Source organism: Bos grunniens, chromosome 28 (genome assembly GCF_055505025.1).
Source record: "Bos grunniens cultivar Pamir isolate PY7600 chromosome 28, Bosgru_T2T1.0, whole genome shotgun sequence".
Lineage (NCBI taxonomy): Eukaryota > Metazoa > Chordata > Mammalia > Artiodactyla > Bovidae > Bos > Bos grunniens.
The window spans coordinates 3440816-3466681 of record NC_141192.1 but is presented as its reverse complement, the minus strand read 5'-3'; the positions used below and the strand labels follow the sequence as shown (position 1 = coordinate 3466681).

General features: G+C 40.8%; 1 protein-coding gene across 16 annotated transcripts in view; it reads left to right on the top strand.

Annotated features, from left to right (window-relative positions):
• The first annotated feature begins 638 nt into the window (after positions 1-638).
• The window catches only part of MAPK8 (mitogen-activated protein kinase 8), a 100540-nt gene continuing 75312 nt past the window's right edge, over positions 639-25866 (top strand). For all 16 annotated transcript variants that reach the window (XM_086381269.1, XM_086381271.1, XM_086381270.1 and 13 more), the window contains exon 1: positions 639-779. The gene's annotated coding sequence lies outside the window, so the exon portion shown is untranslated. The remainder of the gene's footprint in view (positions 780-25866) is intronic.

Genomic DNA, 25866 nt, shown 5'->3' with positions numbered 1-25866 from the left:
TTGTCGCTTCTCTAACTAACATATACATGCCTTGTGGGGCCCAGAGACAAATAGGATAATGCAGTGACTTCTGCAGGAAGTGGACTTAGGGAAAACAGGAGGCAGGTTTTTCCAAGTGGCTTAAGAGAATATTTGCTTGAGGGTTGCTGAGCCCGAAGCAGGTGTCCTCAGAGTGGAATGTATTGTCAGTCATGGTAAAGAGCTTTTTGTCTCTCAGGTGTGAGCCCTAGCCATAGTGCCAGATTCCCGGGCGGGTCTGGCTTAAGGCACCTGACCTTCAAACTCTGGGGCAAGGAGCCCCAGAGGCCTTGGCTAGGACTAGCGGACCGCCCCCACACAGCTGCGGGGCACTCAGGCCACACGCCGCCACGCGCCAGGAGCAAATCTCCGCCCCGTTCAGCACTCCGCCACACCCCTCACTGGAGACTCTCACACGCTCTTCTCGTAGCTCCGCCTCCAGGCGACCTCCGCAAGCCCGCCCACCCCCCTGCAGTAGCCCCGCCCCCGGACTGCGGACTCCGCCCCCGCAATCCGGGCCCCCGGGCTGCCCCGCCCCATGGGCCGCTCGCGAAGCGCGGAGGCGGGGTCCTGCGCGGTGACGTGAGCGGGCGTGCGCGGTGACGGCCCGCGTCCCTGTTACTCAGCGGAGCGGCGGAGGCCGGACGACGCGGCCCGGATCGCGGAGCCGCGAGCAGCGCTGGGTAACGGCTGCGGAGACCGCCGAGACGGCGCCGGTTCCCGCCGCCGGGCTTTCCTGTCGCCATTCGCTGCGCTGCCGGGTGAGTGCGGCAAGTGCCTCAGGGCCAGGGCGGCCGGCGGCCCCGCCGTGTTTATGTTATTGTGCCGCCGCCACCGCCTTTGCTCAGCCGTGACCCCCTCCCGGGAATGAGGACGGGAGCGCGCGGCGGGCGGGGGGCGCGCGGCCGGCGGGGGCGGCGCGGGAACAATAGCGGCCGAGGAGGCGGGGGCCGGCCGGGGGGCGTGGGGCTGCGGGACCCAGGCGCGTCCCGGCCGCCCCCTCGGCCCCAGCTCCGCCCGTCGGTCCTCGCGCGCCCTCCTCGCGCGGGTCCAGCGCTCACGTCGGGAGAGGAAAATGGAGCGGGAGGTGGGTGGCAAGTTCTAAAACACTTCGGCGAAGGTCTGGACGAAGGCGCCTAGTCGGCCCGCTGCTCCCCGCTTACCTCTCCCGGCGGCAGGGACCCGCAAAGAGCGCTCCGGTGGCCGGGTCGCGACGCCTGCCCGGCGCCCACGGGGACAGTGTTTTGTGTCTCGGTGGTTTCTTTGTGCTGATGTTCTGAGCGAACGCAGGCAGCGGTGCCGAAAGAGGCTGGAGTGGCCTTCAGCTCCCGGATTCGAGGAAGCGCTGGGGCTCGAGGCTTGGGCAGGAGGTGTCCGTCCAGCTCAGCGCGAGCTTCAGTGGTCAGCGCGCCTTTCTCTTGAGGGTCACTCCGTGGCGACCTTTTGACTTTTTCACCCCAGCCTCCCTTCTCTTTGTCTTGCCCTTGTGTTCCCTGTCCTTCGAGGGGAGCCAAGTCTGCTTTGAAGTACTGTGATGAGCACTTTTCGTTTTAATTTCTGAAAGTTTCCCATCATATGTTTACTGTGAACTAACTTAATAACGTGTTGACTACACGGTGTCAGACAATGTGCAGTGGTTACTATTTTTGCCCCTGAAACTCACTGATCTTTCTAGTAGAATTCTGGTGTGTCAGTCCATTGTGTTTTAAGAAAAGCATCTAGCGAGTACCTCCTTGGTAATGAGAACATCTGTTTGTTTCATTCATTCATTCAGGAACTGTTCAGTATTGTACCCAGATGGAGTTTGAGGGCAGAGAGAAATACCCTCTGATGGAAGAAAATACTCACACTGAACTATAACAGATGTACCTTTAAATTAGACGATTGTATAAGTGATGTGTGTTAAAGAAGGTATAGTTATGCTTTGGGTTATTTTACTATTTTTAGTAGTATATCTGGAATTTCTAGTGTAACATTTTACTTATTAAGAAGTAGGGTTATATTTGGTCTAAACGTACAGCAGCTTTTATGTATTTCCTTACAGTCATTTGTAATATTTACTTCTGAATCCCTTGCTGTGGGTTAAGCCTAGGAGGTCAGATGTGTGAGTGAACATGTTTAGTGTGTACCTGATGTAACAAGCAATCAAAACGTGACTTCCTTGAGGACAGGCCTGTCTTGCATCTGTGTCTCTAACATCTAGCCTGGAATATAGTAAGTGTTCGATGAAAATCAGATTGATGAAAAGCTCTTTAGAGATGATAACATCAAGCCTTAACAAAAACATTTTAATGTTCTCTGTATAGTTTTGGAAGCCTAAAGCAAATTCACTTCCGGATGGCTAAATGATCAATTCATATATATATTATCTGTCATGAAAATAGGGGCTTTTGAATCACTTCAGTATTAATTTTTTTCCTATCACTTCTAACTCATTGACTATCTTAAAATTAAACCTTGTCTAAAATATTTTTTTAAATATGTGAGTGTGTCTGTGTGTGATAAGTGCACACAGACACACACACAGTGATATTTCAACAGGGTCTATATTGATTGTGAATATTACCTTTTGTGAATATTACTTGAAAAGTTTCTGAATACTCTTTTAGGCAGAAAAGTTAAAATAAACAAATTGCATAAAAATTTTTGTTAGAAATGTTTAATTCTAAATTCTTCATTGTACTAATACTATTGGTGAGGCATATGGGCCTAAAACTGAAAATAATAATAATTTGTCCACATTGCATCTCTTTTCCACTTAGTATATTTTAGCATTTGCTTTGGATATAAAAGAATTTGAGGTGAACTTATTCTCTGATTTAGAGAACAAATAAATAAAATGATACTTTATTAACATAAAGGATGAAAATCTTGAGATACTAAGCTTTATTGCTTTACCTAGTTAATATGTCAGATTTCAGTGAGGGTTACTGATACGGATCCCCACAGTCATGCTATACATGCTATACTTGTCAAATCAGAGTTTTTTGCTTGGTTTTCTAAATTCTGTTGGCTTTAAAAAATAACATTTTCAAGACAGCCCATACTCAATAGCAGTTACTCCTTATTCCACTCTACATTATCTTTAAAGGAAGAAAGAGCACTGATTCTGATAATAAGTATATTCCATTAATGAATTTGAAAAGGGCTCCCTTTAATTGTACTGGAAGAGCAAAAAACTATATCCTTTATATCCCAGGAGAAAGGTCGCTTGGAAGGAAATTAGTTTAAGAGTAAATTCTATCAAAATTAATGAAGTTAGAATCTTAGCTGTTTGCCCAGTGCCTGATATTATGGAAATAACCTTGTGATGATTCTCAATGCTTAGTGAAACAACTTGAAGTAATTTATTAAGTGACTAGTCCCAAATTATCCTAGTTGCAATTAAAAGCTTGTTGAATAGAAGCCTGATTCTTAATGTCTTGACTTTGTCAGTGAGTTGAGTTTTGACATATTTGAGTCATCCAGATAATTGAGCTGCTTTGTTGCACGTGTGTAAAGTAATGTCTGATATTAAGATGCCAGCTCTCTAGAGATCTCTGCTCAAGTCAGTAGTATGGATAGTAGTCTTACTGATTCATGTAGTTCAAGGAAGTCATTATAGGCACATAGCTTTAGATAGAAGTCATTTGCCTATTTCTGTGAGCTATGATGCTAATTGTCTTAGTCATGGGTTCTTTACATCAATATTTAGTAGCTTTGTCTTCTTGCTCTAATGCAGATTAACTTGAACTTTGATTTCACAAATGAGTTCTGAGTCAACAAACTTTGCTGCTGAAAAGGTGACAGGAGCTTATTAAAGTAAGCTGCCCTTACTTCTGTCCATTAGGGCAATAGTAGAAATAGACATTTCCAGGAATCAGATCTAGATGACAGAACTTCTCAGTTCTTTGTTGTCAACAGGCCCTAGAGCTGTAGACAAGTGGCTTGTCTTTTTGGTTAGAACTGTAAACTGAGGCTGTTGAAGCTTTTTTTTTTTTAAACAGAAAGGTTATTCCCCAGATAGTTGGTTCTTTAGAAAACCTTCTGGGACAAGAGAGTCTTTCTTGGGTGATACCAAAATCCTGTGTCAAGAACAACAATGAAACTTAGACTTTGTAATGTACAGAAGCAGAGAAAATTATTGAAACAATATTTTCTGTACTATCTATACTTACATATCAACTATAAAGCCTTACTGGGAGCCAGGAGTTCTTTTGTCCTCGTACTGTCATGTCCAGCTCTGTGCGACCCTATGAAGTGTAGCCCGCCAGGCTCCTCTGTCCGTGGAATTTTCCAGGCAAGAATACTGGAGTGGGTTGCCATTTCCTACTCCAGGGAATCTTCCCAACCCAAGGATCGAACCGGTGTCTGCTTTGGCAGGCAGATTCTTTATCACTGCACACCTGGAAAGCCCCAGGAATTCTTCGGTTGGTATATGTTATTTATTCCGTAGCACCAAGCTTACTAATGAGATTTTGTGCTTTCAGATACTTAGTGGAAAATGTAAAAAAGAAGAGTTTATTAGCCTCAAGAAGCTTATGATCATGAATAGAACTTAAGGCATATCTAAACAGTGAATTTATGTTCTCTTAAAAGATTATGAGGCTTCTCCCAAACGAACACATCTGGGAAGGCCAAATTTTATTGAAATCTAGTTTTTAAAATTATATGTGAGTGTGTATATGTATAGGGCCTTTTAGAGTATTTATTAACTGCCATTCTTTTTCAGGGTGGTGGGTTGTATAACAAATGCAGCACAAATATTGATATATGTCTCCATTCCATATACCTTTGTAGTGCATTGGATTTGGTTAAAATGTAATCATTTTTTAACAATGTTAAGGTGTTCAGACTTAGTTGTGGTTGCTAGCATGAACATTAGAGTCAGCCCTGAGTTCCAGTCCATACTCCAGATCTAACTAGCTATATGGTATAGGCTAGTTCAGTTTATGTAACAGTTCTGGATATGTAGCATTCAGTTCAGTTCAGTCGCTCAGTCGTGTCCGACTCTTTGTGACCCCATGAACCGCAGCACACCAGGCCTCCCTGTCCATCACTAACTCCAGGAGTTCACCCAAACCCATGTCCATCGAGTCAGTGATGCCATCCAGCCATCTCATCCTCTGTCGTCCCCTTCTCCTCCTGCCCCCAATCCCTCCCAGCATCAGAGTCTTTTCCAATGAGTCAACTCTTCCCATGAGGTGGCCAAAGTACTGGAGTTTCAGCTTTAGCATCAGTCCTTCCAAAGAAATCCCAGGGCTGATCTCCTTTAGAATAGACTGGTTGGATCTCCTTGCAGTCCAAGGGACTCTCAAGAGTCTTCTCCAACACCACAGTTCAAAAGCATCAATTCTTTGGCGCTCAGCTTTCTTCACAGTCCAGCTCTCACATCCATACATGACCACAGGAAAAACCATAGCCTTGACTAGACAGACCTTTGTTGGCAAAGTAATGTCTCTGCTTTTGAATATGCTGTCTAGGTTGGTCATAACTTTCCTTCCAAGAAGTAAGTGTCTTTTAATTTCATGGCTGCAGTCACCATCTGCAGTGATTTTGGAGCCCCCAAAAATAAAGTCTGACACTGTTTCCACTGTTCCCCATCTATTTGCCATGAAGTGATGGGACCAGATGCCATGATCTTAGTTTTCTGAATGTTGAGCTTTAAGCCAACTTTTTCACTCTCCTCTTTCACTTTCATCAAGAGGCTTTTTAGTTCCTCTTCACTTTCTGCCATAAGGGTGGTGTCATGAGGTTATTGATATTTCTCCCGGCAATCTTGATTCCAGCTTGTGTTTCTTCCAGTCCAGCGTTTCTCATGATTACTCTGTATATAAGTTAAATAAACGGGGTGACAATATACAGCCTTGATGTACTCCTTTTCCTATTTGGAACCAGTGTGTTGTTCCATGTCCAGTTCGAACTGTTGCTTCCTGACCTGCATATATTATCTGTCAAGTGAGAATAGTAATAGCACATAATCTCATAGGTCTGTGAGATTTAAATAAGGTACTGCGTGTACAGTACCTAGAAGACTAGATGTAAGTATTAAGGACATTTTAGCTAGCTATTGTTATCACCAGTTATTAACTTGGAGCAAATTTAAAATGCCAAGTAAATTTAAAAGCAATTTGATGTACAGTATCCAGTCAGATTCTCCAGAATACACCAGTTTTTTTTTCCCCTTCTCCTCTGAGTCTCTGGGATTTTATTTAAAATTTTATCATGTCCTCTGTTTTCTTTTTTTTTTAAGTTTTGCTTTTTTATTGGAGGTTAATTGCTTTACAGTATTGTGTTGCTTTCTGCCGTGCGTCAGCATGAATCAGCCATAGGTGTACATACATCCCCTTCCTCTTGAACCTCCGCCCTGCCTCTCTAGGTTGTCGGGGAGCAGAGTTTGTCCCCCGCATCGCCCAGCAGGCCCCCCGCTGGCCGTCTCTGTCCACATGGTAACGCGTGTGTTTGCAGGTTGCTCTCTGAATCCGCCCTCCCTCTCTTTCCCCTGCTGCGTCCACGAGTCTGTTCCGTGTGTCTCCAATTGCGGCCCTGCCAGTAGGCTCATCACTGCCAAGGGCACCTGATCTGAATTCTGAAATGATTTCACAATGGATCAGTAATCCTCTCTGCCTTAAAATTTGGAAATGTTCCCAAAGCAAATAATAAAGGAAAAGTTGCCACATTTACCTTTCCCGTGTAGAGAATTGCCAAAGCTTTCCTGGGTTTATTTTGACAGATATCTGAAGGAATGGGAATCCAGGAGCTGTGAATAACTTTATCGTGTACCCACATTTGAAGAAAATGGAATACTGTCACGTCTTTTAAATTTAATCTTATTGAGATCTCTGATTCTGTGTGAAAAGTGCAAATTTGTTAGAGACTGGGTAACCACAGTAGTTCATTAACCATTTTCTAGAGCTTGTTAGGTAGCATCTGGAAATACTGTTTTTCTTTTCTCTGTTTTGTTTGTGTGGTTATTTTGGTAGACCAAATTTCTTGTTCCTTCTTGCGGACAGCGACTATGAGTGATGCGTTTTGCACATGCAGTATCTATTGAGAAGGCACTCTGTACCAAATCAGGTATTAAGTGATTGTGGGGGCCACATGGAGTAAAAGTTAGTCTCTGCTTTCAGTGAGTGCAACTTAATGGAAGATACGAACAAACATAAGTGCGTTTAGGTCCTAATACCAATAATCAGGACCAAAACCAAGTGTTGTTATGCATTTCATTGGGAATTTCTTTAAGCATCAGGCTTCAGAGCTGGCTGGATGTTGGGGCATTTGGGGCTTCTGAACCAAACATCTTTAGCCCTGCCTTTTAAAATATACTGACTAGACAAACCACAAAAAGCAAAACTTCTTCTCTCTTTTGCTATTGCTATTGCTAAGTCACTTCAGTCGTGTCCAACTCTGTGTGACCCCATAGACGGCAGCCCACCAGGCTCCCCCGTCCCTGGGATTCTCCGAGCAAGAACACTGGAGTGGGTTGCTATTTCCTTCTCCAGTGCGTGAAAGTGAAAAGTGAAAGGGAAGTCACTCAGTCGAGTCGGACTCTTCGCGACCCCATGGACTACAGCCCACCAGGCTCCTCCATCCATGGGATTTTCCTGGCAAAAGTGCTGGAGTGGGGTGCTTCTCTCCTAATTTCTGGTTAAAGTTGAGAGTGTGGTACAGATCAGTTAACATCTAAATCAGAAGAAAAGGCATACCTTTATAGTCACTTGGAATCCACTTTGGAACATAACAGGACATCAAAATAAGCACATGAAAAGGTGCAAGTCAAGTTGTTACCCGGAGTCCTCCAACTACTGTATTGAAGCTCCGAATACGGAGGGTTAGATTGATGCTTGCAGCACTTTCTTGAGCCTTTTTCTGTTATTGATAAGTGTGGCTTTACTACTTGTTGCTCAGTGGCCTAAGCCACATCATATTGATGAGAACATTAGAAAAGAAAAACTGTGAGACACACGTGCTTTGCTTGGCATGGAGCATGAAAGACAACAGGAGATCGCGGTTTCCTAAAAGCTGTTAATGGGATGGAAGCCCGCCATTCCCTGCCTTGCTTCTGCGAGGGTGGTCTCTCTAAAATGCCATTTGGGCCAACCAAAAGTGAGATAAAGGAAAGCTAGCCCTGTATAGATTTCCCTGTGACTAGGAGTCGCTTTTCAGTCAAAAAACCAAAGTGTCTGGCTTTGTTACTGTTGAAAATTTAAGTCTTAGTGATTTTATTTTATTTACATTTTATTTATCTTTTGCCAAAGCAGTATAATCATTTGATTCAGAATTCCAGCGATTAGATAAATATACAGCAGAAAGCTTCCTTTCCACGCCTTGCAGCCCAGCCGCTCCATTCCTTATTGTGGAGACGGTGTTGAGTTCCCCATGAATCCTTCCAAAGGTTGTTACTGTGTGTGCAGATAATATAGATACATAATTCCTTTCCAAAACCTTTGGTCTGGATGTATTTCAGAATTAAGGTTTGGTTTTTTAATGGGTGGGGAGGAAGGAAGGACTTGTGAAAAAGATAATGTAGTGCTTCTGGTATATTATCAAGAAGCGCGTGCAGGAGGTAGTGTGCCAGTCTGTGATGAGGCACGTTAGTATTGCTGTATTGAAAGCATAAATAGATAGTAGGGATAAATAAAGACTATAAGTAGTCTTGTGGAATTTTTGGTCAAATAGGTTTGATACCAAATAGATTTGTGCTGAACTTGAGAAACTTGTGTTTCTTGGAGCTTTATGGATTTCACAGTTGCCAGTGGGAGATTGTGTATCTTACGTATGTATGTCCTTTGCCTCCCCTATTTTTTTAAGTTGCAGACCGTGCACATACCCTTTACCTTTTGTTTTTAGCTTAACTGTCTAGCTTAGAGATGATTTCATATTAGTCTTATCAGTCCATAAACAGCAAGCTTATTCTTATTCCTTTTTTTTTTTTTAGTACCTTCATGGTATAGGACTTGTTTCAGCTTTGGCTGCTGTAACAAAATACCATAAACTAGGTGGCTTAAAAAACTAACGTTTATTTCTCACAGTTCTAGAGGCTGGGAAGTTCAAGGTCGAGGTGCCAAGAGATTTGGTTCCTAGTGAGAGCTGTTCCTGACTTTCAGATGTCACCTTCTAGCTGTGTCTTCATATGGAGAAAGAGTGCTCTGCTCTCTCTTCCTCTTTTTGTGACACTAATGCCATCATGGGGCCCCATTCTCATGACCTCTTGTAAATCTGATTGCCCTAGGGTATTATGCAGGGGTTGGCTAGGGCTTCAACACAAGACTTTGGGAAAGATTAAATAGTCCAATGTTACACAGGCATAGCATGTATTTAAGTAGCCCCTTTCTGAGGCACATTCAAGTTGTTTCCAACACTTTGCTATCAGGAGCCATGGTGCAGTGGGTTACTTTATGCATACATAATTTCACACTTGTATCGAAATGTGTAGGAGACACTTCAAAAATGGAATTGCTCGGTCAGAGTGTGTGTATGCATTTATAATTTTGATAGATACTGCTGCAGTGCCATCTGTAGAGTCTGTTTCACCACTACACATTTCACCAGCACTGTGTAAGGATGCCTGCTTCTTTCCTCATTGCCAGTATGAGTGAGATTAAACATCCTTCATTCTTTAAGGATTATTGTATGGAGGTGAGAGTTGGACCATAAAGAAGGCTGAGCTCCAAAGAAGCAATACTTTCGAATTGTTGTGCTGGAGAAGACTCTTGAGAGTCTCTTGGACAAGGAGATCAAACTGGTCAATCCTGAAGGAAACCAACCCTGAATATTCATTGGAAGGACTGATGCTGAAGCTCCAGTACTTTGGCCACCTGGCATGAAGAGCCAACTCATTAGAAAAGACCCTGGTGCTGGGAAGGACTGAGCTGGAGGAGAAGGGGACGACAGAGGACAAAATGATTGAGTGGCATTACCAAATCAATAGACACGAGTTTGAACAAACTCTGGGAGATAGTGAAGGACAGGGAATCCTGGCATGCTGCAGTCCATGGGGTTGTAAAGAGTCAGACACGCCTTAGCGACTGAACAGCAATTGGTATTTTTATTGTGAACTATCCATAACCTTGCCTAAGTTTCTATTGCTTTGTTACTCATTTTCTTAGATTTGTAAGATTTATTTTTATAAGGAAATAGTTGAATGAAATTTCTTGGAAATATTTTTCCAGTTTACTGTTTGTCTTTTAAATTTGCTTATGATGGTTTTGTCATGCTGACTTTTTTTCTCCTTAAGCTTACTAGTCTTTACTGACCTCTAAATTATATGCCGTGGTTAGCAAGTCTTTCCCTAATTCCAGATTATATGAAAATTTGCAAATTCTGTTTCTCTAGTATGTCTATGAAATGGAACAGAGAAGTGAGTTGGTCAGAAAAATGTGGGGTTCAGTGGGTAAAGAGGAGAATGTACAGGGAAGGAGATGACACAGGCAGAGAGACTGGCCTCTGCTGGACATTTCCTCCATCAGATAGGGAACGTAGAAAAGCTGTGTGTCCTTCTGAGGGAGTTTGGAGGCTGCAGGATGAAGGCACGTCCTTTTGGTTTTATCTTCTCTCCTGGTTTCTGTTTTATCAGTGAGACTGGTATGGCCAGAGGCGGATGGGAGTGTTTAAAGCAGTTTGGTAAGAAGTATTGATGGTTCATTTGAGAGTTAGAAGTCATGAATTTAAAGTGGTATCAATCAGCCTGGTTTTGTGATTACTGCGGGCTCCCCCAGCAGTATTTTTCTGAATAGTTACAAGCACAGATAAGGCAGGTGGTTCAGTTCCTCTGGAGTGAGGTTTTGCCAGGTGTATCAGTCGGAGTTCTCCTGAGAAGCAAATCAGCAGGAAATACATTTGTATGTATGTGTACAGAAAGAAATTTCAAGGCACTTGGTTACACAGTTATGGGGACTGACAAGTTAGAAATCTGTAGGGCAGGCTGGCAAGAATCTCTTGGACAGAAGCTGATGATGCAGTCTTGAAGCAGAATTTTGTCTTCCTTAGGAAAATTTCAGTTGTGTTCTTAAGGCCTTTCAACTGGTTGAACGAGGCCCACCAGCTTTAATGAGGATAATCTTTATTCAGTTGTGGATGTTAAACGCATCTACAAACCTTCACAAGGACACTTAGATTACTGTTTGATTAAATAACAGAACTGTAGCCCAGCCAAGTTGACACATAAACTAGGTCAGTATAAAGGAATGAAATTCTGCCATTTGCACTTATATGTGGAACCTAAAACAGAAAATAGAGGAACGTCTATAGCAAAACAGAAAGAGGCTTGTAGACCTAGAAAAGAAACTAGTGGTTCCCGTTGGAGGAGGAGGAGGAGGAAGGGCATGGCGGGTATGGACTTTAAGAGGCTGGCTGCTCCGCGTTAAGTAGATAAGCAACAGGATAGATTATGTATTACAGGGAATTATAACCACTATCTTATAATCACCTCTAATGAAATATAATATGTGAAAATAGTGAATCACTATGTGGTACACCTGAAAGCAACACAATTATAAAAAATTTTTAATTAAAAACTTTTTTTTAATGAAAGGAAGAGAGAAATGAGGGCATTTTAGAAGGAGCGTTTAGAGGAATGGTGATGAATCATGCAGTCTAGTGTGGACAAGAAAGGAGCTACAGTCAGGATGAATAGTAAGGAGGTGGTGGTATCTGGGTATTGGACAGTCTGGCTCGAGCTGTTGCTGGTGTGGTCACAGGAAGTAAGAGAACTGGGAGTTGGACTTGATGGTCAGAGTGAGATGCTTGAAGTAGTGATTTGACAGATGTAATAGTTTCTGGCAATGACAATGTCCAGTGTGGCCTTGGGATGGGTTGCTGAGGTGGAGCAGATGGAAGAGGGGGGGCCAAAGAGTTAAAGGGGCTGCAGTATTAAAGGGGTCAGTCAGTCTGCGTGAATGGTGAGAGGAGTGAAGGTACAGACTGTGAATCAGTTGCTGACATCTCTAATCAACGGGCGAGAAATGGAGGGAAGGTAGTTAATGAGAAGGAATAGGAAAGGTAGTATAAATTTTCTGTTGCTGGTCACGGTTAGAAATCTCAGAAGTTCTGGTAAAGGATTTGGGGGGTAGCAGATGAGAAATTGAGTGAAACGGAGGATACACAAGCAGTGTGGCAGTGACAGTTTGGGAAATCATAGAGGATCAGGAAGAGTGGGACTCAGGGATGTAAGGTGTGGTGAGATTAATCTTGCTAGTAGCTAGGAGAAGGTGGCCATCAGTTCAGCTGTTAGAGGACACAGAATGGCAGTGTTTTTGGCAAGACATAGGATTGCTAGCCTAGACCTCTTTGTGGATTGTAGAAGGAATTTGAGATATCATGACTAGTGTTGTATTTTTAAGTGAAATAGAATAGAAAATGTCAAGGTGTATCACAAGTAATAAGGGGCTAAGATAAGGATTTTTTAGCAGCTTTATTGAGATTTCATTCACGTATCATTACAGTTCACCTATTTGAAGTACACATACAAAGTCTTTTTCATATATTCATGAAGTATTGCAATCATCACAACTAATTTTAGAACATTTTTGTTACTCCTGAAAGAAACTCCATGCTTATTAGCTAGCAGTCGTTTCCTGTTCCTGCCTGTGCACATACCCAACCGCACCTCCTGCCCCAGCCCCAGCCCCAAGTGACTACTTACCTTCTCCTCCTGTCTCTGTAATAAGTGTGCCTATTCTGGACAGTATGTAATGTGTAGTCTCTTGTGATGGCTGCTTATTTCACTTAGCATAATGTTTTCAAGGTTCGTTCATCTTGTAGTATGTGTCAGTATGTCGTCATTTTCTGTGGTCTAATAATATTCGTTTGTACAAATATACCACATGTTCTTTACCCACTCTTCAGTCGATGGGCATTTGGCTGTAATAAGTAATGCCGTCATGAGCATTCATGCACAAGTTTCTATTTTTTCTTTGTTGCTTGTGCTTTTGGTGTTTTTATCTTAGAAATCACTGCCTAATTCAAGGTCATGAAGATCACTCCTGTGTCTCTTCCAAAGAGTTCTATAGTTTTAGCTCTTACATTTAGCATTTAGCATTGTGGTTCTTTTTGAGTTACTTTGTGTGTGATGTGAGGAGGGGATCTGATTTCATTCTTTTCATATGGATATATAGTTGTCCCAGCACTGTTTGTTGAAAAACAGTTGACCCGTGAATGACATGGTTTGAACTGCACTGGTCCACTTTTATGCAGATTTTTTTCAATAGATACGTAACTGTAATGCTGCATACAAGATGCAGGGTTGAATGAATCCAAGGATGTGGATAAGAAGGGCCGACTGTAAAGTTATATGTAGATTTTCAACTGCATGGTGGGGGCTCAAGGGTCAACTACATTGTACTTTCTTGTTCAAATGTCTTACTGTTGTTGTCTTTAAAATCTTTTTTCCCAACTCACTTTTATTCCATTTATCCATATGTCTGTCCTTATGTCAGTCACCATGTCTTGCTTATTTTCTATAGTAAGAACTGTTTTATGAAATTGTGTTTCAATTGAGTGTTCTTACATACAGATACACACAGAGGTGTATATGTAACTGGCTGTGATGTAAAATGCTTGCAGACATCTGATTTGAGCTGTGGCCGCACCCTCTCTCTGGCGGCAGCTTAGCGGGCTGTGCCCGCCTCGGGGACTGTACCAATAGGGCGTGTGAGAGGGCCTGACTGTGGGCACGTGAATATATTTTAGATTGGAAGGCTGACTTTATTTTTTTTTAATTTTAGTAGGTATCATGTTCTTTTTGGATATATGTGGACCAAAGTTTTAGAACAACTATGAATTTCTAAAGAATCAGTTAGATGAATTTAAGGATTAGGAAATGCATGATTTGATATTTTGATTGAGGTTAGTGGACTTTTGTACAGGGCCAGCTCACAGTTAAAAAAAAATTTTTTTGGTACACTAAGCATTTCTGTATCGGATAACTTTCTTATCTTGATCCTCTGTGTTTTCCTATAGGCCGTTGTCAGTTTCTTTCTTTTTTTTTTTTAAATCATGTCTTACTCTCTTCCTTTTTATTAAGGTATTATATGTGAAAAATTATAGGCATAATTTAACAAGGATCATCTTAATCCATTTAGAGACAAAAATGTTTCCAAGCTGGGCAGTGCCATGGCTGGTCTATTTTATTTTTTCTTTAATCCTAGGATATTACCCTAGGGGGTCCCAAGATAAAACCAAGTGTTTTATTACCCCCTATTTCTCCAACCCCATACTTCGTTGGTTCCTTACCTCTAATATTTAACACCCGTTCTCCGCCAGTCTTGTAAATCTGAAAAGTTCAGCTCAGCTTTCCAGCCACCTTTATGGAATTGGCAGATGCACCCTGAGAAAATGGCCCTCTCATGCCTGGCTTACCTCTGAAGATTTTCTTACTGTCCCAGATCTTTGCCTCCATACCGCTTTATTACCTTTTTAGCAGTCTGATGCCTTTGAAGAAGTATTTATAATTTTTTTCTTTTTGCCTGTGAGATGTCCAGTTTTTCTCTTTGCTTTCAGTAAGAGTGAGTGAGTGAGTGAGTGAAGTCGCTCAGTTGTGTCTGACTCTTTGCGACCCCATGGACTGTAGCCTACCAGGCTTCTCCGTCCGTGGGATTCTCCAGGCAAGAATACTGGAGTGGGTTGCCATTTTCCTTCTCCAGGAAATCTTCCCAACCCAGGGATCGAACCCGGGTCTCCCACATTGCAGGCAGACGCTTTACCGTCTGAGCCACCAGGGAAGTTGAGTGAGTCTAAATTACCCACTTCTCTATTACAGTTGTTGTTGTTGAGTTGCTAAGTCGTGTCTGACTCTTTGTGATCCCATGGACCACAGCACACCAAATTTCTCTGACCTACATTATCTCTTGGAGTTTGTTCAGATTCATGTCCATTGAATCAGTGATGCCATCTAACCATGTCATCCTCTGTTGCTCCCTTCTCCTTTTGCCGTCAATCTTTCCCAGCATCAGGGTCTTTTCCAGTGAATTGGCTTTTCACGCCAGACAATGGTGACAGACTACTGAAAGGGTGTTTTTTTTTTTTTGAAAATTTGGGGTGAAGGTATGGCAGAAAAAGATAAAGTCCCATTTACTAATGAAATCATAGCGTGACGAATCCAGGGACTGGCTAGTGATGCAGTTCAGTTCAGTTGCTCAGTCGTGTCTGATTCTTTGTGACTCCTGTGGACTGCAGCATGCCAGGCTTCCCTGTCCTTCACCAACTCCCGGAGCTTACTCAGATTCATGTCCATGAAGTCAGTGATGCCATCCGACCATCTCATCCTCTGTTATCCCCGTCTCCTCCTGCCTTCCATCTTTCTCATCATCAGGGTCTTTTTCCAGTGAGTCAGCTCTTCACATCAGGGTGGCCAATAGTATTGGAGCTTCAGTGTTAGCATCAGTCCTTCCAATGAGTATTCAGGGTTGATTTCCTTTAGGATTGACTGGTTTGATCTCCTTGTAATCCAAGGGACTCTCCAGAGTCTTTAGCACCACAATTCCAAAGCATCAGTTCTTTGGTGCTCAGCCTTATTTATGGTCCAACTCTCATGTATTACTTGGCAGTTCACTATTATAAGGGAAAGCAATTTATTAGCTTAATGAAGGCTTATGTCATGAAATTCCTTATTTGAAATTCTATTGTATGTGATTTTAGGGTGAGAGTTTGAGTACCAGTATTCTTATATATGTGGTATATATTCATCATAGATCAGATCAGATCAGATCAGTCACCAGTCGCTCAGTTGTGTCCGACTCTTTGTGACCCCATGAATCGCAGCACACAAGGCCGCCTTGTCCATCACCATCTCCCGGAGTTCACTCAGACTCACGTCCATCGAGTCGGTGATGCCATCCAGCCATCTCATCCTCTGTCGTCCCCTTCTTCTCCTGCCCCCAATCCCTCCCAGCATCAGAGTCTTTTCCAATGAGTCAACTCTTCGCATGAGGTGGCCAAAGTACTGGACTTTCAGCTTCAGCATCATTCCTTCCAAAGAAATCCCAGGGCTGATCTCCTTCAGAATGGACTGGTTGGATCTCCTTGCAGTCCAAGGGACTCTCAAGAGTCTTCTCCAACACCACAGTTCAAAAGCATCAATTCTTCATCATATATACATTATACCAATTATTAGAGAAAGGAAAATAGGATTAAGATTAGAAAAGGGAAGAAATACTTGTCAGAAAATGATGTTTTTGCAAGGTTTGGGAGAGATGAAGATAAGGTAACATTTTCATGTGTGTCAGGAATTAAAAAGATCAGTCACATACAAAAGCAAAAGCACATACTTTTGACATGATATTGTCTTAGTTATAGGGCTGTAGAGTCCTAGGTAGTGTGGAGGAGGCAACGAGAAGTATCTGCATAGTTATGTTGAAGAAAATTTTAAAATTTGTTCTACAGAGAAACCCCAGGGTAGCCGTCTAAGTCATTAAATGGAGGGATTGACGTTTGGGCTGGAGTTCATGATTGTGCCTTATAGCATTATATACTAGCACAGCCACTAAGCCACTAATATAGTAAGGGATTGCAGGGAGAACTTAATTCTGTGAACCTTGTTAATACCAGTTACATGAAATGTTGCTGGTTTTGATCTGGTGTGCCATCTTCATATGTATTTATGTGTGTAAATTAACTTACGGTCTTCATGAATCCATTTATGCTGCTGACCCTTCAGGGCGGTCATACATTTCTGAAATTTCAGAATTACGAAAGTTTTTATCACTCATCAACCATTGCAGTTGAAAAGGGAAATAACGTCTTTTATAGTCTCTCTCTTTTTTCTTCTTCTGAAAAAATGAGAGATGTTGGAGGTGTTCAGTCTTAGGTCATTTTATCAGTAGAGTTTTGGTTGATACTTTAAACTTTAGAAGATAGGAATTCTTTCTTAAACTGATTCTGTGTCTTTCATGTTCTTACTTTCCTAGTATCATGCAGTGTGTATGTCATAGGAGACTGACTGAAAACCTGTGCTTCTTTCTCACTCCTGCCCATGGAGCCTGCTGTTACTGTCTTCTGGTGGTTTACAAACGGTCATTTAATCAGCTTTTTTTTTAATGACTCTTCTTCCACCCCTACCCTTGCCCCAGCTTTCGTTAAGAGTGTTCAAGCATACAGAGAGATTGGAAGAGCAGGACAGTGAACACCTGAATACTGCCACTTGGATGCAGTTGTTAGCATTTTGGTATATTTGTTTATTTCTCTCCTAATAGAGACTTTTTTATGGGGGCTGCATTTGACCCCTAAAGCATCTCCTAAAATTAAACACATTGTTTTATAAATGTCATATTTGGGAGAAGACAGCCTTAATATTTGGTCTGTATGCAAGTTGTGCATTTGTAGTGGGCTTTCTTGAGCCAGAATTTTAAGTTCATGCGTTACATTTGGTTTAGTCACTTTTAACTTGTTCCCACCTCCATTTTTCTCTCTGATACTAACTTCTTGAAGAGATCAGACCAATCATTTTATAGAATATTCTTGGCATTCTAGATTTGTCTGATTGTTTTCTTATGGTATTTGACTTTTATCTCTAACCTTTGGGTCTAAAGGCTGCATTATATTTAGATTTTTTGACTTAGGTGTTCCTGTGTACATTGTATTGATTCATAACATAAGACAGGTCATATCATATTGTCTACCTGAAATGTGATCATTTGGTTAAGATGATATTGACTAAATCAGTTCATTATAAAGTTGACTTTCCTCCTTCCCTTTTGCAATTAGCAGTTGACCAGTGAGGTGATATTTTGATACCCTACAAATATTGTTTCCGAGAAGCATTTTACCTGATGTTTCTAGCATGTATTGATGAACCTTATCTAAACTAGTTATTTCATTTGGGCTTGCAGAGTGATGCAAGATCCTTCTGGATCTATTAGCCAGCTGTCCTCCGTTAAAAAGACCCTTCCTATGTCAACTGAGATTGAAGTACAGTTCAAAAAGATGACGGATATGCTTATTTTCCTTTGATGTATCAACTCTAACTCTGAGAATTCTTTCAACTCTGAAACACAGAACTAGATTTCAGCTCTGAAAATTGGTGACTAGTCTTCTCCAAAGGTGTCAAATAATTTTATTTCTCTCTTTTGGTTCACAGGAATTTTTGGTTTGGAGGGATGGGGTTTGCAGTCGTTTAGTCACTGTTCCTTTTTTTCCTAGGCTTTATTTTTTAGGAATTTTAGATTTATAGAAAAAAGACAAGAGCATATTACGAGAGTTCCCATAAACCCTGCACCCAGTTTCTTCTGTTCCCTAGATCCTCCGTTACGATGGTACATTTCTCATAATGAGTGAATAATACTGATATAGTAGTATTGGCTAAAGCCCGTTATTCATTCCGTTTTCCTTTGATCTGGTGTCCTTTTCTGCTTCAGGTGTGCCATCCAGGAGGCCACGGCACGTTTAGTTGTCACGTCTCCTCAGGATCTTCTTGGCTTTGAGTTTCTCAGACATTTCTTGAATGTTTTGATGACCTTGGTAGTTTTGAGATGTTTTGTAGGATATCCCTTTATTGGAATTTGGTGTTTTTCTTATTTTTAGACTAGAGTTATAGGTTTTAGCTTCCCTGTGGCTTAGACGATAAAGAATCCGCCTGCAATGAGGGAGACCTGGATTTGATCCCTGGGTTGGAAAGATCTCCTGGAGAAGGAAATGGCAGCCCACTCTGGTATTCTTGCCTGGAGAATCCCCATGGACAGAGGAGCCTGGCAGGCTACAGTGCATGTCGTAAAGAGTCAGACACGACTGAGCGACTAAGCCCAGCACACATGGGTTTTAGAGAGGAAGATCACAGAGGTTAAGTGCCATTTTCATCCATAATATCAAGGGAATATTCCATGAGCATGATTTACGACTGTTGATGGTGGCCTTGATGGCCGGGTTGAGGTCATGCTTGTCAGATCTCCCACTCACCCCTTACCTGGTTGTGTATACTGTTGGGAAGGAGTCACTGTGTGCAGCCTTGAAGAATGCGGAGTTACACCCTTTCTCCTTGAGGGGAGGGTACAGTAGTTATTTAGCAGCCTTCTGCACAAGAGATGTGTCTCTTCTCCCAGTTGTTAATTTATTCAGTCATTAATATCAGTGTAGATTTATAGGTATTTAAAGTGTTCTGTGTAGATTTTTCCAGCTTTGGTTATTGAGACCTGTCTCAGCTGGCTGCTGTGCCCTCTGACTGCCTCTGTCACAGTGGGCGATTTTGCTTTTGAGGCTGTCTTTACTTTTTGGCACTGCAAGATGCCCCCAGCTCATCTTGTGTACTTTCTGTCCCAGACCTAGAATCAGCCATTTCTTCAGGGAGTCCTCTTTCAGTTTATTGGAGAATGGTGCTAATTCTCCAGTAAAGATGATAAGATCTGGGTACTAAATGTGCTCCAATAAAGATAATAAAATCTTGGTGCTAAATGTGCTTGTTGCTTCTGGGATATGGTTTCTTTTAGGCACTCTGAGCAGACAGAGTAAAAAAAAAATGAATGTGTATATATTAACACACGTGTATAAATGTGTCTATATACATGTCTATAAATATTTCTTTGTGTAACCATCTATGTCAGTAGTAAAGTTAATATGAGTTCTTACTGTCTTCTATTTTAATCCATTACCACATGAATCATTCTGGCATCCTGCCCTAATTGGTCATAAATTTCCTCCAACAGCGAGAAGCCTGCCTCCTGCCATGTACCATCCATTTACTTGGCTGTTCAATTCCAGTATGTATATGTGTATAGCAGTATCAAAATTATTGATTTATACCCAAATAGAAACAACTGTATCAACTAGGAGGTTTTTTTTTTTTTTTGGTCCACTTGGTGGGAATTTATAAATCATCTCATTTGCAAACAAAAGCAGTTTTCTTCTTTTAACCATCTCTGTACTCTCTAATTTCTTTTGTTGTCTTACTGCAATAGCTAGAACTTCCAGTATGGTATTGAATAGGAGTGGTAAGAAGACATGTTTATTACCTTGTCTCTGAACTGGAAAGTATCCAGTTTTTTGGGCTTCCCTTGTAGCTTAGTTGGTAAAGAATCTGCCTCCAATACAGGAGATCCCAATTTGATTCCTGAGTTGGGGGGATCCCCTGGAGAAGGGAGTGCTCCAGTATTCATGGGCTTCCTTGGTGGCTCAGACAGTAAAGAATCCTCCATGGGGGAGACCTGGGTTCAATCTCTGGGTTGGGAAGATCCCCTGGGGGAGGGCATGGCAACCCAATCCAGTATTCTTGCCTGGAGAATCCCCATGGACAGAGGAGCCTGGCGGGGTCCATGGGGTCTCAAAGAGTCCTACATGAATGAGCAATTAAATTAAAAAAAGAAATCCAGTTTTTTACCTTTAAGTATAATGTTAACCATAGACTTTTTTTTTAAGGTGTTCTGTATCAGATTGAGGAATTCCTATTCTCAAATTCTGTTTCTAGTTTTCTGAGTTTAAAAAATTTTTTAATCATGAATAGGTAATAGTGAAGTCGCTCAGTCGTATCCGACTGTTTGTGACCCCATGGACTGTAGCTTGCCAAGCTCCTCCATTCATGGGATTTTCCAGGAAAGAATACTGGAGTGGGTTGCCATTTCTTTCTCCAGGGGATCTTCCTGACCCAGGGATCGAACCTGGGTCTCCTGCACTGCAGGCAGACTCTTTACCATCTGAGCTACAAGGGAAGCTCATGAATAGGTATTAGATTTTGTCAAATGCTTTTTCTTCTGTTGGTATGATTATATGATTTTTCTTCTTTATTCTTTTGATGTGGTGGGTTACATTTATGAATTTTAGAACCAGCCTTGATTTCCTGGAATATACCCCTTCATTGTGGTATAGAATTCTTTTTATACATTGTTGAATTTAACCGCAGATATTTTGTTTAGAATTTTTGCATCTGTGTTCAAAAGAGATACTGTTCTGTAGTTTTCTTGTAATGTGTTTGGTTTTGGTATTAGGATAATGCAGCACTCACAAAATGAGTTTGGTAATATTTCCTCTGCTTTTGTTTTCTGGTAAGAGAGTATAGAGAATTTATCTTCATTTTTTTGTTCCTTGTGTGTTTGGTGAAATTCACCAGTGAAACCATTTGGACTTGGCACTTTGAGCTGAAGGTTAGTAACTATTGATTCAGTTTCTTTAGTAGATACAGGCCTATTCAGAGCATCTGTTTCTCTGTGTGAGTTTTGGTAGATTGTCTTTTCACAGATTTGATCTGTTTCATCTCCTTTATCATCTGTCCTTTTAACATATTTGCAGTCAGTAGTGATGGATCCCTCTTTTTGTTGGTAATTTGTGTCTTCACTCTCTCTTTTTTTTCCTTAACCTAGCTATACATTTATTAATTTTATCCATATTTTCAAAAAAACAGCTTTGGTGTTTTTTTTCCCTCTATTTTCCTGTCTTCAGTTTTATTGATGTTTGCTTTAATTCTTTTTTTTTTTCCTGCTTGCTTTACGTGTCATTATTATTATTATTGATGTTCAAATTGTCTCAGACGGGGTCAGTGGGAATTTCTTAGGGTGACTCTTCTGTCATTTTGACCTAACCTGGTTGGTCACTGAGTGCTTCCTGCCAGTGGAAGATGTATGTCTGTATTTCAACGTGTACATCCTCTGCCTCAATCTGGAACACTTCATTTCTGTAGAAAATTAGTTTCAGTCTGAATTTTATGTAATTGTTCATTTCTTGCATTCACATTTTGAATAGATTTGCCACACAGGATCATCCTTTTTGCTTTCTTTGGTAGTCTACAGAACAATTGAGGTCTCTCCTGTCCATGCTAGTATTCAGTAGAATCTTACTTATTTCACATACAGAACCTTTTTTCTGTTCAGTTTATGTGGATATAAAGACTTTTTTTTTACATAAAGCCACATTTTTGTGAAGTCCCTCAAAGTGATTTGTACTTCAGCAGTTTGAACTCCTGCTGTATTAAGAGATAATTGAACAGCACATTACTATACCATTTTAAGAAGCTACAGTATTCTAAATGATCTGATTTGGCTTACTGCATTTCTACAATTATGTCATCATTTATTTTTTAAAGTGTTTGAACTTCTGGGCTTTGTTACTTTTTCTTTTAAAAATATTTACTGTGCCAGCATCTTACAAATATTAACACTCATTTAATCCTTTTAACAACCTTATAGATAGAGATTATTTATTATTCTGTGAAAATCACATGGACAGAGGAGCCTGGCGGGCTATAGTCCATGGGTCGCAAAGAGTCAGACATAATTGAGTGACTCATCACTCCTTCATTTTACAGATGGGGAAACTGAGGCAGATAAAATTAATTCCCCAGGATGGTGGGGCCAGAATCTGAATCCACACAGTCTGCCTTAAAGTCTGAGTTTTAATCACGGCTTCGTGCTGCTTCTCCTCTGCTGGTTAAGTAAAAGCTGTTTGTGATGCAACATCATGTTCTCCCTTCTCTTCATGTTAATTATGGCATAGTGGGTGCGGCAGTGCAAACCAGTTGTATAAGTAATGTAGTTTTGAGGTTTCTAACCAGAGGAAGTTAGAGCCTTGTATTTCATTGCTCTGAGTTATTGGCCCTTTACTGAAATTACTTTTGGCCAAGACACAGACATTGTACAGTGATAATCTTCAGAAAGACTGAGGTCTCTTTTTAAAAGATTTTATTAAATCTGTTTAGAGTATGAATTTAAATTTAAAGGAGAGTAGAGAGTAAGTGAGAATACTTAATAAACTGCAGAGCTAAATATTTATAAGTTCATTGGTGTACATAGTTCTTGCTGACACTATATAAGATGTATTGTTTTATGAGAAGAACATATTTTACTGGAAATACTAGGTTTTGGGATCAGAATTCTAGATTCTAGTTCTTTGATATGTTGATGTAGGGTACACTGCATCCTATTTCCTGGTGAAATTTTCTTCTTATTCTTTCCCTCCTTATAGTTACTAAGGCCTGCTGGTTTCCTAAGGTCAGGGCAAATTTTCTTTTTGAAAGAAAATTATCCAGTGCCAAAGCGAGGAAGAGAGTAGTGAGGAGCATTTTCCCATTTTTTAAAAAATCAAATGCAAATACATAGAAAATTGAGGGGAAAAGAAAGATAAAAAGATAAACTATCCATAATCTTGCTAATAATGTTTTGGTGTATTTATTTTCATATATTCCATGCATGTGTAAGAAATTACATATATTTATGTACATGGACTCATGTGTATGTGTTTATTATGAGAGATCTAAAAGTCATATTAGTTTATATTAATTGGGAACTAGAGTAGTGATAATTGCTTTGATTTGATTAGGGATTAAAGTCTAAAAAATACATTTTGCTTTAAAGAAATGTGTCCTAATAAAGTGAGGATTTTTATAAAAGAAGAGATTTACACCATTGGTTTCTATACCTTAGTTTACTAGTTTGCTAAGATTTATTATCATCTCTTTAACAGTAGAAAACATAGGAAGGAATTGCCAGAACTCCATGAAGTTCAGCAGTTTTCACAGTAATACTATGATGCTATTTGCCTTTTTCATGCTTATTCTCAGGAGTTTTTTAGTGGCCATATGGCCTGACCTGTGATGTGGCAACAGAGTGAGTGCAGAACCACATAAGAGAATTCCAGCTGTCTGAAATTAAACCAGACAGGAAAAGGATTTGAAAAACTGTGACACAGTGGGATGCTTCTCACCAGCTTTCAAAAAATGGTTGTTTTCTATCCAAATGGTAGTTATATTAGCATGCAGTAAGTTTATTTTATTTTAAAATAAGTTTTAAAAATTTAAATGTTCAACTTTAATGTCTAATATAGTAAATATTGATAGGTACAATCCACATAAATACAAATTCTTTGGTATTTTCAATAATTTTAAAGGGCTTAAGGGATCCTGAAAGCAAAACCTTGAGCTGCCACATTCTATAAAATTAAAAAATCATTTGTTACTCTCACTACCTGTCTTACCAGAAGAATCTTGGGAAGCTGCCAAGACTCCCAGGGACAGATATAAATTTTCCAAAATTTTAATTTTAAGTTGAAAGTTAGAGTTTTATCATGGGTAGTAAATACTGTCGTTTGTTTTCCTTGAAGTACTGAGCTGACTGCCATTTTTGAGAAAATGTCTTCTGGAGACTCTAGTCCAAGTGATAGTTTGTCCATTTCTTTCCAGTGTTTTATGAAAAAATGGCTCACAACTCAAAAAGTTGCATGGTGCTTTTTTTTTTTTTCCCCAGACAACAGTTATTTTCCAGTATACAAAAGAAGTGCTTGTGTGTACTTTTCGTTTCATCATACAGATAATTTAGATCTTCCTCTTTTTTATTGCGCCAAAATTTAACAATTTAATTGCAATGTGAAATCTAGAACCATATAAATAAAATTTTCTTGCTCTATTAAAACTCATTGGTCTGTCTTGAATTTAAATAAATCGTTTGCCTATGCATTGGTAATTTGGAAAATACTGGTTGAGTTAGATCTGCAAATCTTTTAAACCTTTATGTATTTGATCACAACACCATTGCCATCACCAAAACCCAAATGTTTCAAGTATTGGGAGAGCTGAAATTGATACAATTAATATTTTGAGGGGGAAATCAGTAAAATTGTTACCTTTAATCAAACTGATGATTATAAAAGAGAGAAGCCACAAATTATCAATATCTAGAGTGAAAGAAGGAAATGGCAACCCACTCCAGTGTTCTTGCCTGGAGAATCCCAGGGATGGCGGAGCCTGGTGGGGTTGCACAGAGTTGGACACGACTGAAGCAACTTAGCAGCAGCAGCAGCAGAGTAAAAGAAGGATGTCATAATATATCCTAGATTAAGGGAATACTGTAAACAATTTTCTGCTAATAATAAAAGTGGATGAAATGGACAGATTCTTTTCAAAGATAATGCATTACCTAGACTGAAAAAACAAAACTGTGTATTTATTAGAGAAATTGAATTTGTAATGAAAATCTTTCCCAGGAGCTCAGTGGCATCACAACAGAACACTAATTAGATGAATCCACCGTGCCTAAAGTGTGCATTTGTACTAAGTTTCTTCAGTCATGTCTGACCGTCTGTGAGCCAGTGGGCCATAAGCCTCCAAGCTCCTCTGTTCTTGAAATTGTCCAAACAGGAATACTGGAGTGGGTTGCCATGCCCTCTTCCAGGGGATCTTCCTGACCCAGGGATCAAACCAGCATCTCTTATGTCTCCGCATTGGCAGTTCAGTTCAGTTCAGTTGCTCAGTCGTCTCCGACTCTTTGCGACCCCAGGAACCACAGCACGCCAGGCCTCCCTGTCTATCACCAACTCCCGGAGTCCACCCAAACCCATGTCCATTGAGTTGGTGATGCCATCCAACCATCTCATTCCCTGTTGTCCCCTTCTCCTCCTGCCCTCAATCTTTCCCAGCATCAGGGTCTTTTCAAATGAGTCAGCTCTTCGCATCAGGTGGCCGAAGTATTGGAGTTTCAGCTTCAATATCAGTCCTTCCAGTGAACACCCAGGGCTGATCTCCTTTAGGATGGACTGGTTGGATCTCCTCGCAGTCCAGGGGACTCGCAAGAGTCTTCTCCAACACCATAGTTCAAAAGCATCAATTCTTTTGCGCTCATCTTTATAGTCCAACTCTCACATCCATACATGACCACAGGAAAAACCATAGCCTTGACTAGACGAACCTTTGTTGACAAAGTAATGTCTTTGCTTTTTAATATGTTGTATAGATTGGTCATAACTTTCCTTCCAAGGAGTAAGCGTCTTTTAATTTCATGGCTGCAGTCACCATCTGTAGTGATTTTGGAGCCCAGAAAAATAAAGTCAGCCACTGTTTCCAGTGTTTCCTCATCTATTTGCCATGAAGTGATGGGATCAGATGCTATGATCTTAGTTTTTTGAATGTTGAGCTTTAAGCCAACTTTTTCACTCTCCTCTTTCAGTTTCATCAAGAGGCTCTTTAGT